This window comes from Vipera ursinii (assembly GCF_947247035.1).
Source record: "Vipera ursinii genome assembly, chromosome: 1".
Lineage (NCBI taxonomy): Eukaryota > Metazoa > Chordata > Lepidosauria > Squamata > Viperidae > Vipera > Vipera ursinii.
The window spans coordinates 346,386,846-346,404,309 of record NC_139512.1 but is presented as its reverse complement, the minus strand read 5'-3'; the positions used below and the strand labels follow the sequence as shown (position 1 = coordinate 346,404,309).

The 17,464-nt window shown below is 45.2% G+C and overlaps 1 protein-coding gene across 1 annotated transcript in view; it reads left to right on the top strand.

Annotated features, from left to right (window-relative positions):
- The first annotated feature begins 1,300 nt into the window (after positions 1 to 1,300).
- The window catches only part of CALN1 (calneuron 1), a 172,407-nt gene continuing 156,243 nt past the window's right edge, over positions 1,301 to 17,464 (top strand). Inside the window, exon 1 of the mRNA XM_083379880.1 lies at positions 1,301 to 1,462. The gene's annotated coding sequence lies outside the window, so the exon portion shown is untranslated. The remainder of the gene's footprint in view (positions 1,463 to 17,464) is intronic.

Genomic DNA, 17,464 nt, shown 5'->3' with positions numbered 1-17,464 from the left:
TCTTAGAGTTACGGTTGTGTTACAGAGGTGGATCTCGAACATTAATATAATATTTATATTATTGTGCTAAGGAGTTAGAAGCCCCACTAAGGGAAAAATAGGATTCAAAGAATTCTGAATGTCCAAATGATGGTGACTGATGGTGGCATTGATTTTTAGGTCTTTGAAACCAAATGACAGGATATAAGATTGATAGAAATAAGAGGGTTGATAGAAATACAAATCTTGTCATCATCATCATGATTGTGTTGCATGCTAACTCTGCCCACTGCCAGGAGTTCGATCCTGGCAGGCTCAAGGTTGACTCAGACTTCCACCCTTCTGAGGTCTGTAAAATGAGGACCCAAATTGTTGGGGGCAATACGCTGACCCTGTAAACCACTTAGAGAGCGCTGTAAAGCACTGTGAAGTGGCATATAAGTCTAAGTGCTATTGTTATCATCACCACCACCACCACCTTGATGGTTTCCTCTCTTCCATTACACCATTCCTACATTCCCCCGGAACAGAAGATGCTGAAGGCAAGATCTGAAGCGCTTCTACGAAGCAAAGTAGGTGGCGGATGGCAGCAGGCGCGGAAAGGGTTAACCGGGACCCCAACGTCCGGGAAACACGAGGATCTGCCTCCTCCTCCTCCTGATCCTCCTCCTCCTGCTCGCGTGCAGAGTTTTGACGTGGGCGAGACGAATCGGGAGGAGTTGGAGGGCTTGCCGAATCAAGGCTGGATTTGTCTCCCACCGGCCCCATCTTTTTCGGCTGCCAAGGGCGCTCGGCCGGCCGGCCGGCCGGCTCCGTGACTGAGTCGCTGCCGGACCAAGGCGAAGCGCCCCCACCCAAATTACTGCGATCTTCCCCCGCTCTGCCTGCCTCTCTCTCTCTCTCTCCCTCTCTCTCTCTCTCCCCCCCCCTCTCTCTCTCTCTCTCTCTCTCCACACACACACACACACACACACACACACACACAGACCGTGACACCGTGACGAGAGGAGGCGGGCGGGGTCCTCGGCCATGGCCACCTGCTGCGCGGATTCGCCGCCCAGCTCCACGCAAGTCCGGGACCAGCCGGGTGCTCGGGGGGCAGCCGGGCGCACCTGAAGCCAACGGCCCCGCCGTCACCCTCCATCCCGCCTTCACCCACCCACCCACCCACCCAGCCAGCCAGCCAGCCAGCCGGCCGGCCGGGCGCACGCTCGCAGGCTTCCCCGAAGGGGCTTTATGCGGAGGTTTGCGGGACCCCCTTGGAAGCCGGCGGGGGCTCCTCTGTCTCTGCTTCGGGTGAGAGGTCGGGGAAGGGGAGGAGGCAGGATCCGGCCGGCCGCTGCCCCCTAACGGCCTCGGCAGCCCCGGCGGCGGCGAGGAGGAGGAGGAGGAGGAGGAGGAAGGCGCGAAGATCTGCCGCTTGAGGAGCGGCGGCGTCCGGGGAGGCAGACCTGTAGGAGCAGCAGAGCCGCCTGCCTGGAAGGTGAGCCCAGCCGGTCCGCCGCCTTCGCCCCGCTGGCGAGAGACCTTTTCCCGCGAGGAACGGCCCGCCAAAAGCCGCGGGGGGGGAGGGAGGAGGGAGGTGAGGGAGGGGGCGCGGGGCCTCTCCGACGTGCCCAAAAGGAGGCGCGGCGCCGGGAGATGCCCCCGCTCTTGGGGAGAGGAGGAGGAGGGAGGGAGGAGGAGGAGGAGGAAGGCGGCAGGTTGGCCCTGACTTTAGGGCAAGGCAGCCGTCCGGGCTGGTTCGGTTCTCTTGCGGACGCCGGAACCGGACACCTGGCGCGGGAGGAAGGTTCACCTCGGCCGACCGGAGACCTGTTGGTGCCCGAAGCCGCCGTTTAGAGGGAAAGGTGGGCTGCTGGAGTTGACCGAGCGCCAACCAGTCGGGGAGGTCTGTGCTCAAGTTTTCACCTCTTAATGTTCGTGTGTGTGTGTGTGTGTGTGTGTGTGTGTGTATGGGTGGGGGGGAATTGTGTGGTGCCAGTCTGAAGCGGCACCGTTTCTAAGCGGGCTGTGGCATTCAGCCTCGGGAACGGCCCCCCAACCCCCCCCCCCCCGGTCGAAGCAGTTACCGGTGGAAGACTTGGCTGAAGAGGTTTTGGGGTAACCATAATCTTTTGGTCGTGAGAATTTGCTATAGGAGTCACAAAAGGAGGGGAAACAAATATTTACAAGGGATCTGAGCTTGCCACCCTCTCTTGGACACGCTTGGCTTTTAAATATAAAAAAGAGGCAAATCTTTCTTCTAGATCTCATGCCATCAAAGGTCCCCCAGCCTGGTGTTCCTCTCGCATTTTGGACTGCAGAGCCCATCATTCTCAACTGGGGTAATGGGTGTTGTTAGCATCAGAGAAAATCTCCAGCTGGGGAAGGTAGATTTATTCCGAATCTTCTCCTCTTCCCCCTGCTCATTCCTGTGTTGTGCTTCTCTCCATCCTTCTCAAGGTGTGTGTGTGTGTGTGTGTGTGTGTGTGTGTGCATGCATAATTGTTAACACTTGAGCAAGCATGCCCTAGGCAGGTGGCAAAAATGGAAAGGGATGGAGAAGGTCTTGAGGAAAAAAAAAAAGGTTTCTTGCTTCCTCCCACAGCTACACATAACAGATACATAACATTTTCCCTCTTCTCCAACTGATGGAGACCTGAAAGGTTGCTGGAGGAAGGCAGTTTATTTGCTTCAATGAAGCCGGGCTTGACAGTGTACCCAAATAGGTGGTTGTTTTCCAAAAATAACTACAAAGTTGCTAAGCATCTGGTAGGATGGTCTCTTTACCAAGGGCAGGAGGAAAGAGAAGTGTGACTAGCATAGAGGTGAGTAGGAAAATAGGGTACACTTAAAGTCAGGTCTGCACACTGGCCCTGTGTTGCTTGCTTTTCTTATTTTTCTTGCATTTCTTTTTTATTTAATAGCTGTTTGCTGTGGGATTTTTGCGTACATGTGGATTATATGCATTTACTCTGTAGTATTTGTACACAAGCAGGGAGGGGGTGGTGGTTTCAGGCATAAAGGTTCTGCCTTTTTTGGGGGGGGGGGCTTGCTGCAACCTTGAGATCTCTCCATCCAGAGACCAGTAAAAACTATGAGGATGTTGCACATCTTTGATCATTAAGAGACTTAACAAACAGATCCAGTATTGAAGTGGAACCCATTCCAACTGCTTTCATACATACAGCTCCTGGTTGTTCTCCTCCCCCCACCACCTGCCATCTTTTATCTTTCAGAGATGGGTATGTCTTTGGGGTGGATTAATCTTTATTGTGGCTTTTATTGCTAAGCACTTGATAATCCACCCCAATTTCTGTCCACCCTGGTTTGCTGGGCTAACATTTGAAGTAGAACATTATGCAAAGAGATGGTTGTTCCAGTTCTATTTTTTTAAAAAAAATAGGAATGTAGGAACGTCAGAAGCTTCCCTACCCTTCAGTTACACTCTGGGTTCATCTTGGTTTCACCCTTAGGATTGGATTACCAGGCAAAGCACCAAGTGCATCCTGGAAGCCCTCCAGATTCAAGGCTGTGATGTCATGGCTGATGTCCTTCCAGAGAAGAATGGACAAGTGAGGGGGGGGAGGAAGAGGAGAGCTGGAGAAAAACAAGCAATAGGTGGTGTAATATGGAATCCGGGAAGGCGTCTTATCCAGGACCAGACAGATGGGTGCACTGAAGTGACCATGCTCTGCCAGTAGCAACAGCTCTCCAGAAACCTTAGGTGTTTCTCAGGCTAATTTCTCTACACTGGCCTTAGTGAGGTTTCAATCTTCTATGGAGATGTGACTTCTGCTGTTCATTCCTCCCCACCACTAGATGTGTGGATGGATCTACATCTCTTCCTTAAGGGAAGTTAAACTTGAATTATCCTTGGGTAAATGTTGTGGTATGCGTAGATGGTGAGCATCAGATCCCAGAGGCAAGCTGTCGTTGCGCTGAGCCATCTGTTGTTCCTTTGCAAGGTCTCAAGAAGTGACCTTTCCTAGGTTAGGAACTGACATCCTTATTAGGATAGATGTGTGTAATTTGGGGACTAGCACGCATGGTAAATGCAGAACATGGTTCTAATATCTGTGCCCTGGCTTTCTGATCTTTGAACTTCTGCAGGGATGTGTTGGCAGATGTTTATTTTATGGATAGGATGTGTCATAAGATGGTTGGATGCCAACATGCACAGTACCTAACACCCATTCATTTCGGGATTTGGAGAAGCAGCAAATGGATGGGGAGGGGAAAGGAATTGCAATCTGCCATAATTCGTACCCAGAGCTAGACATAAAGTATTCTAAAAAGCCTCACCATGCAAGGTGATTTTGTGGAGAAATGGGAGATCCTGAGCTGTTATCTTAATGCTTTAATTTTGATGGAACATTTATTTTTTTCCTTGAGCAAGTACTCGAAATCTGTGTTGCACATTATCAGAGCCGTCCTTCCTGCAGTCCATCATCCTAAGTTTGGGGTATAGTCTCTTCCACTCTGCTTAACTCCCAAATAAACAGTTTGGGAACCAGATATTTTCATTAAGTTGCATGCCTTACCATTATACTTGGGACCATTTTTGTTTAATATCTAGAAAGATTCAGTAAAATCCACATACACTTGACAATCTGGGGTAAAGTTAAAACCGACCAGTGGTGTAATCCATTGGATTAGGTCTCAAGAGATAAAGGTTCAAATCCACTTTTAGCCATGAAAAACTCATTGATCAGAGAACCAACCTAGAAATAAGGAGAAATTTCTTCACAGTTAGAACAATCAGTCAGTGGAAAGACTTGCCTCCAGGAGTTGTGGGTGCACCATCACTGGAGGTTTTCAAGAAGAGATTGGCCAGTCATTTGTCTGAAATGGTACAGGGTCTCCTGCTTGAGCAGGGGTTTGGACGAGAAGACCTCCAAGGTCCCTTCCAACTCCATTATTCTGATATCAATCAGTTTCTCAGTCAACTTCACAGGACTGTTGTGGGGAAAAATTGGAGAATAAATTTCTATGCAAGCTGCCATGAATTCCTGCACCTAGCATGGTTTTGTGCAAGCTTAGATTCATGCATGTGAATCTAATGTCACCTGTCTTGCAAGAGCTGAATTGGTTGCCTGGTTTATTTATTTATTTTGGGGTGGTGGTGGATGTATCCAGCAATTAGGTGCTGGTCATCTCTTTTAAAACCCTACATGGCTTGGTTATCTGAAAGACTCTTTTCCCAGTTACCAACTGATCCACTAGATCAGGAGTTCTCAACCTTGGCAACTTTAAGACTTGTGGACTCACCTCCCAGAATTCCTCAGTCAGCTTTGCTGGCTGAGGAATTCTGGGAGTTGAAGTCCCCAAGTCTTAAAGTTGCCAAGGTTGAGGACCCCTGCACTAGATCAAGGAGGCAGGTATGTTATGGATCTTCCTCTCTTACCCTGTTAAGGAGGTCCATGTAGTGGGACCAAGAAGGTCTTCTCCATGGTGGCTCCCTTTCTGTGGAACATCATCCCCATGGAGATAAGACCCACCTTGATAATCTTTTGAAAGGCCCCAAAGACCTGGTTTGGCCAGGGGGCCTGGGAATCCCAGGTTGACACAGAGCCCAGCAAATGGTTTGTCTGAATGTTGTCCCTAGAGAGGTAGAAGTGTATTGGCTTTTGCATTAGAGGATTTATCTTTATAAGTTGTCTGGAGTCCTTGTGAGTGAGTTGGATTGCCATATAAATCTCTTTAATAAATAAATAATGTAGAATACACATGTTAAAAATGGTGTGATGTGCCCATCTGGAAGTGGGGAGACTTGTCTTCAAAGTCCACATTCTGTTATAAAATTCATTGGTTGGGTTCACATGAACCACAAATTCAAATACAGGTAGTCCGTGACTTACAACAGTCTGTTTAGTGACCATTCAAAGCTACAATGGCACTGAAAAAAGATATGACCATTGCAGCATCCCCACGGTCACATGATCAAAACATTGCTTGCTAGACAGTCACAGAAAGTGATTACATGGCCCCGGGATGCTGCAACGGTCATAAATATGGCAACTGACTCATGTTTATGACCGTTGCAGCATCCTGGGGCCATGTAATCACTTGTTGCAACTTTCTGATAAGCAAAGTCAATGAGGAAGCAGATTCACTTAAGAACCGTGTTAGTAACTTAACAACTGCAGTGATTCACTTAACAACTATGGCAAGAAAGGTCATAAATGGGGCAAAACTCACTGAGCAAATGTCTCATTTAGCCACAAAAATGTGGGGCTCAATTGTGGTCATAAGTCAAGGACTACCTGTCAACTTACAACCACAGTTGGGACCAGAATTTCCTTTGCTAAGCAAGGCAGCTGTTAAGTGAGTTGCGTCCAAGTGTACAATCTTTTCTGCCACGTTGTTAAGGGAATCATTGCAGTTGTTAAGTGAATCACATGGTGGTTAAGTAAATCCAGCTTAGTAGGTAACATCAGTGCTGTGTTCTGTGACTATGAAACTCTGCCTTCTCTTTTTACTTGCATTGGGGATTTTTTTTTTGTTATCCACACCACCACCCATAACTTCAGAGACCTCAGCTGCGGTCCTGGCTAAACAGTGACCACCTCAGAATAGCTTGATTGGTTTTCCTACACCTACATTGCAGTGGGCTGGACTATGTATCCTTACAATCCTTTCTAACTCCATAATTCTGTAATTCTAGATTGTATGATTCAAACAGAGCACATTATGGCTTAGTACCAGCTGGACAACCTTTGCGAAGGTTGTGGGTAGAAGACTGTGATGACCAGTAAAAGGTTGCTGGCTGAGGTCAACTCATGCATTGAGTGGGCTTTTCTTTTTGGATGTCCTTATATTTTCCACCCCCAGTGAGATTTGGGATTATTCCTCTTAATGCTGAATTTAGGCTTCTCTCTTTCTCTTTGGTTTGTGATACTGATGTGCTCTGAAACAGCTCCCAGTGGCTTAGAGCATCGACATCACAATATCTGTAAGACAGATTCATAAAACAGATGCATATTAATAAAACCATCATCTCTGTGGTCCAAGTGACAGTTGTTACAGAATAAAAGCTCTGCAGAAAAGCTAAGTCTTCACGACCTGTACTGTGGCTTGCCCTGGTGCCTTATATTTCCCACTTCAAAACGGGAAATGAAATGAAACCACTCATTTTGGGCAAGACAGATAGTCCTCGACTTACAACCACAATTGAGCCCAAAATTTCCATTGCTAAGCAAGACAGTTGTAGAGTGAGTTGTGACCCATTTTATGACCTTTTTTGCCACGGTTGTTAAGTGAATCACTGCAGCTGCTGAGCGAATCATGCAGTTGTTAAGCGAATCCGGCTTCCCCCATTGATTTTGCTTGTTAGAAACCAGTTAGGAAGGTTACAGGTAGCGATCACATGACCCCGGGATAGGGCAACCATCGTAAATACATGCCAGTTGCTAAGCATCTGAATTTTGATCACATGACTCTGGGGATGCTGAAACGGTTGTCGGTGTGAAAAGCAGTCATGAGTCACATTTCCCAGCGCCGTTGTAACTTTGAACAGTCACTAAATGAACGGTTGTAAGTCAAGGATTACCTGTGCTAGTGGGAGGGATTTTTAGGATCCCATGAAAAGAACATGGGAAATTGATGCAGGCTTGTTGATTCAAACTAGCCCAAGCTTGGTATAGCTTAATGCACACATTCTAATACCACCTGCCGTAGCAGAGACAGGATATTTATCAGTTCCAATTTTAGGGGAATCTGTCCTCAGATTCTACTGGTGGGCTTCCCAGAAGTATCTGGCTGATCATTATGTATGTATGTGGGAATGGCCCTGGGAGATGGAGGGAAAAGATATTGCATACAGAATGGCCAGATAACAAGAGAGCATAGCTCATAGCTGCATAACTGGTGGAGAAAAGCTCTTAAGGGACCTTCCCCTAACTTCTCAGGTTGTAAAGGAAACAGTGGGAGATTTATACATCTAATGTCTATGTACATTTACCTATGTCGTATGGCTGTAGCATTATTGTTATCTTTCTTATCTTCTTTACTACCCACTTCTATTGGTATGACTATGATTGCAATAGTGGCAAATATCTGTATCTTGGGTGTAGGATGAGGGTGAATATTCTCTCAACTTGTGGATTGGTTTCTGAACATTTTGTTACCAGGCCAGGCAACATCTTCAGCAGAGTTTAGCTGGGGTAGGCAACCTCGGCTCTTTTAGGACTCATGGACTATGCTGACTCAGGAATTCTGGGAGTTGAAGTCCATGAGTCCTAAAAGAGCTGAGGTTGCCTACCCCTGGTTTAGGGGACATCAGTGTTCTTCTGCAATGACTCAAATCCATAGCTCTACCTACCACCCAGCCAAAATTCTGAACATGCTACAGACACCTTCATCATCATCAAACATTCCCAAATTGAAAAAAAAACACATACCACCTACTCAATAACATATTCCTTGGGATCAAATTTACACGTGAAGAGGAAACAGACAACAGACTCCCATTCCTTGACCTTGACATAAGGAGACTAGACAGTGGAGAACTGAAATTCATGTCTACCACAAACCCACGTGCATGGACCAGATCCTCAGCTTCACAAGCAACCACCCCATTGCACACAAAAGCAGCTCTTCAGAAGGGCCAGGACACACTGTAGCATCACAACACTAAGAAAAGCAGAAGAGAAATGGGTGCTTGACCTCTTTCTATCCAAAAAAGTTCATATTCTGACACACAGCACCCAAACCACAACACACCATGCAGCTGACCACCACCCAAAAACTAACCCTACCATACACAAAAAGGGTGTTGGAAATGACAGCCAGAATTCTCTAATCCCTAGGAATAGCAATAGCCCACAAACCCACAGCCAAACTTTGCCAGGAATTATCCAGAACCAAAGACAAGATACAGAAGGATGATAGAAACAATGCAGCATACAAATTCAACTGTAACGACTGCAACCAATTTTACGTGGGACAAGCATCACGTGAGTTAAAAATCAGGATCCACAAACACTGGCTGGCAGTCAAATGCCACAATCCCCAATCCTTAATCTCTTCCCACACCAACACCAAACAACACCAGTTCAATTGGAACAACACAAATATCATTGGCCATGCTAGCACCCGCCTGGCAATCCATAAGCAATTCCATCAACAGACACAATAACCTACAACCAGCCTACGAACCCCTCAGAATCCAAATCAACCACAAAGCCAACCAGAGAGAAGCAACTGACCCTCAACCAATCCACACAAGCCTCCCCCACCAGCTGTTCTCCTCCCAATGACCCTCATCTGATGTGACCTCCCCATCAAAAGACCCATCACAAGCCTCTCACTGATGACTCACACTTGACCCATCACAAGACCCATCACAGACCCTCAATTGACGCACCCACACCTGAAGCCCTTATAAACAGAAGAACACTGACATCCCCTAAATTCCACTGAAGATGTTACCTAGCATGGTAACATAATGTTCGGAAACCAACCCACAAGCTCAGAGAATGAACCTTCACCCTTATGATTATTATTACCCTGTTGCTTTGCAAGTATACGGAGAGCTTCTGCACCAGAGATAAATTCCTTGTGTGTCTAATCACACTTGGTCAAATAAACCTCTTCTCTTCTCTTCTCTTCTCTTCTCTTCTCTTCTCTTCTCTTCTCTTCTCTTCTCTTCTCTTCTCTTCTCTTCTCTTCTCTTGATTTGCAAGATTCTATTAATGTAGTGTTACAATAAAGTAGAATTAGTTTAATCTAGTTGTATTTTGAGTCTGGTATATCTGAGAAGGCAGACAACAGTCTTGCAAATACATCCATCTATTTCCATCTTCTGCTGCATCCTTGCCAATGATTCTGCCTGGTGGCTATTGGACATTTCTGCTTAATACTTGGCAAACTAGCAGCAAACCCTTTTAGTTATGCCATAATTTTTATAAGCTTTCAGACAACAAGACATTTTGTTTGTCACCGATTTGTTGATCTGCTTATCTTCTGAGCATGTCATTTTCCCCTAAAGCAGGCGTTGCCCTAACATACTTCTAGTTCAGGCAAGGGATAGTTCAGATCATGCCTCCGGTGGGGGATGCATGAGTCAGCCAAGATCTGATTTGCAATTGGTGATCAAGTACATTGGGAGTTTGTGAGCTGTTGGTTGGCTTCAACCTGAGTTGGCTTGATTTAACAATTCAGTTCACTAACGGTATGCATGTACGCACATTGTTATGACTGAATCCCTTCAGGGGGCTCCAGTTCCCTTAAAAGACAATGAATCAATTTGACAATTCCCAAGACAGTCTTATGAGAATGTAACCACCACATTTTGCAGGTATGTGAATAACTTTATCCACAATTACTTACAAAATCTGGCTCTCGAGAATTCTTTGTATTGCTCCTCTGTAGAGTTTAGCTTTATACATCACCCTAAGCTAGTGTTTTTCAGTCCTGTGTTATTGGGCAAGTTATAGTGGACTGATTCACACATTCTTTCCAAGCCACAATGGCTGAAGCCACCATGCTGAACCAAGGCCACAGAAATTGCTTAGCTTATTTTGAATCCTTCCATCTCTTCCTCCCTCCCTCCCTCCCTCCCTCCCTCCCTCCCTTCCCTCCCTCCCCATACCTACCTTACTTTGCTTTTCTCATTCCCCTTCCTCAAAAGGGATTCAGAGAAATTAGAAGAGGTTCACAGAATCCTAGGGCTGGAAGGATCCTGAAGGTCTTCTGAACCAACTCCCGGTTCTAACAAATGGGAGGACAGCATGGATGATGGAGCTTAGCCCTGTGAAGGACACTCGGGGAATGTTAGCTTGAAAAGAGAAGACTGGGGAAGGATACGATAGCAAATACTGAAGGGGTGTCACATAAAAAGATTGTAAAGTTTTGTTCTTTATCGTCCATTGTTACTGGTATGGTTTTTAAACACTGGTTCACGATGGCAGATTTACTGTATTTTGAATCAAGCATTATGCAATGATTTGTTTGGAGCATTATCCGTTCAGAATGACGCCAGGTGCAGATGATTTCATGGGGCAGGAAAGAAGGATCTCCGTGCAGCAGGGAAAAAAGACACTTGAGTTGTCTGTTTGCAAAGCTTTTGTTTCGAATGAGTTCCATTGCAGAGGGAGAACCGGACTTTTTTGTTTATCGTTCCAGGGGATGAGGTGGGAAAAGGGGTTGAGATTACAAGGAGGTAGTTTCAGGTGAAGAACTGGGAGGAAGAACCTCTCACGCTAGCCGTGGATGTGAAGGATCACCAGATTCCCTGTGGTAAATACAGAGGGGAAGTGTAAGGTGGTGGTGCTTTGGGAAAACATCAAATGTGAAAGAGTAATAATGTTCTACTACGTGGTATTTTAATATTCTAAAGCCCAGGTCCTTGTTTAATCTATGAGGAATTGCATTCAATTGTGCTGTTTTGTAAACCAATCACTCTTTATAATATCTTTTCTCAAATGTTGCGACCTGGAAGTCAAATAATATAATCCGGTGGTTTGACTATTGAGGAATATTTTAGTACATTTAATTCAGAAGAGGTCTCTGCTTCCTTCCTTCTCATCTGTGGCGAAGTTTGGGGAAAAGACAGAACTGACTATACCACCCAACTCTGTCCATGATGGCAATGACCTTGATTATGCAATCAATTTTTCCTTTAATGTCTTTCTTTCTTTGATATCAAAGTCCCTGATTGTAGTTATCCTTCCTTCCTTCCTTCCTTCCTTCCTTCCTTCCTTCCTTCCTTCCTTCCTTTTCTTTCTTCCTTCCTTTCTTTTCTTTCTTTACTCACTCTCACTCACTCACTCACTCACTCCCCCCCCTCTCTCCCCTCCCTTCCTTCCTTTCCAGGTTAGAGGTGTGAAAAAATAATTGAACAGTCATTTCAGACTGTGCATCAAACATGAGCTACATTTTTATTCATTAGCAAGATTGATATCCTGGGCGCAGTTCAAAGTGCTGGTTGTCTCCTCTAAAGCCCTTCATAGCTTGGGACTGAACTCCTAGAAGAGTCCTCTGTCCTTGCCTGTTCCTACCCTTACGATCCAGCCTGGCAGCGTGGGCAAGTTCTCAGTCCTGCTGGCTAAGGAATGCAGGCTGGTAGGGCTCGGAAGGTGTACCTTTGTTGCTGTAGCACCCATTTTATGGGGCATTCTCCCACCAGAAATTAGGATGGCTCTAACCCTGATTGAGCGGTGGCTCAGTGGGTTAGGACACTGAGATTGTCGATCAGAAGATCGGCAGTCTGGCAGGTCGAATCCTGAGTGCTGCATAACAGAGTGAGCGCCTGTTACTCGTCCCAGCTTCTGCTAACCTAGCAGTTCGAAAGCACGTAAAAAAGCAAGTAGAAAAATAGGGACCACTACGGTGGGAAGGTAACAGCGTTCCGTGCGGCTTTGGCGTCTAGTCATGCTGGCCACATGACCACGGAGTTGTCCTCGGACAAGCACTGGCTCTTCGGCTTTGAAACGGAGATGAGCACCGGCCCCTAGAGTTGGAAACGACTAGCACACATGTGCGGGGGAACCTTTACCTTTACCTTAATCCTGATGGCCTTTTATAAGACCTGGTTTAAGGCCAGGAAGTTCAAGTGTTTGAAGGGACTCGATTCCTTGGCTGTGTTAGTGATTGTGGATTGGGATACTTTGCCTCGCATTTAAATTTTTGTACCTGCTCTAATTTTTATTTTGATAATGTTGAGATGGATAGCTATTCAAACTGATTAAGTAAATAAATATCCCACACTTTGTACAGGAGTTCCAGGTGGCAAAGCAAGTATTTCCTCCTCTTATTTCCTTACAAGATCCCTGAAAGGTAGAGCTAGATCAATAAACAATGAGTGGCCCATATTCACTCAACTGTGCTTCTGTGACTGGAGTAAAACTAAAATCTGGATTTCCTTCTTTCCTACACCACATTGCTTCTCTTATGCCTTAGATTTCTAGCCCAGATCTTTTCTCCAAAAACACAAGTTGACATGCATCATGCTGCTTCCCCCTATTTTTCCTTACTGGTGAAATAGGTTTGGCTGAGACAGGCTATCTCTAGGTCACCAAAAGAGTTTCGGTGGGTGACTTGAACCTGGGTGTCACCACTACTTGTCCAGCATATTCGCTGTCATACCATTCTGGCTGTTGGGCTGGGACCTTCTCTGTCTGAGGATCAGCTTGAACCTAGATCCTCCTGCTCCCAGCCCAACACCCTAATCATTGCTCCACACTAGATATCCTGCCCACCTAGCAGATTGAAAGCATGCTTATGCAAGTAGATAAATAGGTACCACTTTGCTGGGAAGATAACAGTGTTCTGTGACCTCGGCATATAGTCATGCTGGCCACATGGCCAGGGAAGCATCTTCAGACAATGCTGGCTCCCTCGGCTAGGAAACAGAGATGAGCACTGCCCCCTAGAGACAAACAGGGCTAGTCAGGAAAATCTTTACCTTTACCTTTTAACAAGATGAAAACCTCAAGATTCCATCCTCAGTCAGGGACACGCCCCCCATTGTCTTCCTCTTCCATCTCCATAGCAATGGACTTCCCCAGCTCTACTGCCCTCTTGGAAGGCCCATTTAGCCTCATAATAGCACCTAAGCAGAGAAGGACCTGCCTAGTTTCCCCAAACTATCCAGCCAATCAGATCCCTAGATTTTCCTGCTTTTAGTCATCATCTTTGGACAAGGCTGACTCCTTCGGCTAAGAAATGGAGATGAGCTCCACCCCCTACAGTCAGACATGACTGGACAGGCGAAACCTTTACTTTTTGTTGTACTGTTGTGGTGAGGAAGTGGAAAGGGTGCTATTCTGCTCTTAGAAGGTAGTGAGGTGCAAATGACATGGACTTTATAATTTGTTAGCTAACATAGTTACTTTATATTTTACTTTGTGTTTTAAACATAATTACTTTATATTTTGATTTGATTTACTTTTCTCTCTTTTAAAAGGGTGATAAGGTTTTATAAAACCATTAGACTGGAATGTAGCAAAACCCCTTCTCCTATGGCTGTATGGATTGAATAGAATAGAGCTGGAAGGAACCTTGGAGGTCTTCTAGTCCAGCCCTCTGCTCAGGCAGGAGACCCTAGACCAGTGATGGCAAACCTTTTAGAGACCGAGTGCCCAAACTACAACCCAAAACCCACTTATGTATTGTCAGGTGCTGGGTGGGCATGGCCCATTGGGTGGGCATGGCTGTGATGGTAATGGCAGACTGGGTGGGACTAAAAAGTTCAATCAATCAATTCCAACTTTGTGAGATCTTTTTTTTCCCTGCAAGAAGTTGAAATTGATTGATTGAACCTTTTTTTTTGCACACGGCGGCAGAGGCCCAAAGCAAAAAGGTTTCATAAAACCCAGCTGAAAGCCTAGGACTGGGGTGATGGTGTGCGTGCCCACAGAGAGGGCTCTGCGTGCCACCTGGGGCACCCATGGCATAGGTTCACCACCACGGCCCTATACCATTCCAGACAAATGGCTGTCCTGTTTCTTCTTAAAAATTTAGTGCTGACCTATATAGCAATGATTTCCTAGTCTGATCCCTATCTGAAGGGCTGATAACACTCTTGTAAGTTTGAATGAGTTTCCTCTTCCCTCGCTTTATCTTCATGAGAACTTGAGAGGGCCTTGTCTGAGGTATACTCAAATTGCAGATCTGGTCCAGACTCCCTTTCATCTTACTTTGATAGTAACCCTCAAGGCCATTTCTGCTGCTCTCTGTAGGCAACGATCCACAGAGGTACACTCAGCCAGTTTATTTTGGACCTCAGCAAAGAAATCTACAGAAAAGTGCTTACTACATATCATTTCTATTATTTGTGTGGACAAGTCGTAAACTAAACAGCTTTGAATCAGAAGCTTGTTAAGTGACTGCTCTTTAATTTAAAGGGAAATTAGCTATATTGATTTCAGATACCCTAAATCAGTCTCTGCTGTAGCCTTATAGCTTTTTAGCACTTCAGAGGCACCAAAAGACAAACCATGTTAGTTCCAGGCATCTCCACATAGAACTGAGTTAAGACCCAGATGGAATCCTGCAGAGTCGAACGCTGTACAAATGTTTTTTTTTCCTTTTCTTTAAATGCTTTAGTGATCATGTGCCTTTTAGAAATGATATATCTATTTGTGCTGGTTGTGGCCCATTTTACAACCTTTCTTACCTCAGTTGTTAAGTGAATCCCTGGAGATGATAAGTTAGTAATCCGGTTGTTAAGTGAATCCGGCTTCCTCATTGACTTTGCTGGTCTGAAGGTCACAAAAGGTGACCTGGGGACACAGCAGTGGTCATAAATATGATCCAGTTGCCAAGCATCTGAATTTTGATCATGTGATCATGAGGATGCTGCAAAGGTTGTAACTGCGAAAAACGGTCATGAATCACTTTTGTCGGTGCCGGTGTAACTTTGAATGGTCATTAAATGAACTGTTGTGGGTTGAGGACTGCCTGTCTTTCAAATGACTTATTTATTTAGCATATGATGAAAATGAGAGATGAAAAGTAAACATATACACAACATATGCTGCAATAACTTATTAACTAGGAATTAGGAAACCTTTTTGAGATATTGCAAATCACCGAGAATCCTGTCAATTATTCTGGTTCTCCTACTGCTCAAACTTGCTTGGCTTATTTCTATTGTGATTTTTTTTTAATGATGCTTCTTCTCTAAGGCAATCAAGGGCAGCCAAGGCAGCTGGCTGACAGCGGTATGTAAGGACATCTGGCGAAGTGGGCACAGATCCACCAAAACTAGCCTGCCACGTATCCAGCAATCTTGAAAGTTTACAAGGTTTCATTTTAATGATTCTTAATCAGCTGTTGATGTTGCTCCATATGACAAGCAAGAAGTGACCCAAGGAAGAAGGAAGTTGCCAGATGGGAGTGCTTAACTAGATTGTAGAAAAAGAATGGTGTTGTGGAGAAGCTAAATAGATTTTTTTTCCTCGTTTCACTGCTCTTGCAGCTGCAGGGTTGGGTGGATAGTTATGGCCTCATTGTTTTCCTTTGATGTATTGCATCAGGAGAGCTGAATTTCCAAATGCCATCACAGAGCTTGACTTGACAAATTAAAAAGCAAGCATTGAATGGCACCTAGGTGCAGCCATGCAAAGTGTTTTTTATTTATTTTTTATTTTAATTCCATTTATATCCCGCCCTTCTCCGAAGACTCAGGGCGGCTTACAAGCTTAGCAGTAGCCTTCATTCTATGTATATGCCTGCTTATTAGGGCTTTCACACACCCACCAAGCGGCATTATTACAAAGTCAGCTTAATTGCCCCCAACAATCTGGGTCCTCATTTTACCTACCTCGGAAGGATGGAAGGCTGAGTCAACCTTGAGCCTGGTGGGATGCGAACCTGCACTAATTGCAGGCAGCTGGTGTTACTTAAGGAGGCATTAGCCCACTGCTAAAACTACGTCAACTAAAGTGATGTAACCGATTATTACATTTGAGGGGTCTGCTTTGTTCCCAGATGACTAGAAGAAATTGATATGAAATCGTCCTTTTAAAAAGCAGAATCCAAAGAAAACACAGAACATTAAGATATTTACCTGCTCAATTTCTGTCTGCGCCCTAAAGGGGAAAAAATCTGTAATTGGTGAAAAAAACCATTTTTTATTCTGAAAATACAGTCCTGCTGACAACATGTAGCCTATTTGAAAACATTTGGGGATATGAAGAACGGTTGCAGGAATTGGGTATGTCTAGTTTAATGCAAAAAAGGACTAGGGGTGACATGATAGCAGTGTTGCAATATCTGAGGGGCTGCCACAAAGAAAAGGGGGGGGTCAACCTATTCTCTAAAGCACCTGAAAGAAGGACAAGAAACAATGGATGGAAGCTAATCATCAGCCTAGAACCAAGGAGGAATTTCCTGACAGAACAAGTAATCAGTGAAGTGGCTTGCCTTCAGACGTTGTGGGTGCTCCATCATTGGAGGTTTTTAAGAAGAGATTGGATGGCCAATTGTATGAAATAGTATAGGGTTTCCTGCCTGAAGAGGGGGTCAGACTAGAAGATCTCCAAGGTCCCTTCCAACTCTGTTATACCTTAGAGTAGAAGAACTGACCAACTGAAGTAGATGCAACCATTTGGTGATGGTGAACTATTGCTAACTCCATTCATTGGTGTTGTGTTAAGATAGCATTACCAGATACATGGTAGCTCCATGGTGGAGGAGCTCTCTGGCAACTTGCTGCTTGTGTCTACAGTTCTGTGCCACTTGTCTTTCTTTGTTGCTGTCATCTGAAATGCCATTGTTTGCACTTCAGAGCAGGTAGAAGAGATGGCTTTGGGAAAGTAGAATCAGTGAGGTTACTGCAAAAAGCTCTTTTAAAGAGCTTGAAACCCCAGAGCTGGGAGGGTTTATTCAGAGATGCTTGATGCAAGAATCCAGTTTAAGCACTCTTGACAGACAGCTTTCTGGCCTTTGCTTGAAAATATCCAATCAAGGTGTTCTCACCATCTCCATTGTTAATGAGTTCCACAGTCAAACTATTCTTACTGTTAAGAATATATAACATACCATTGGAATTTCC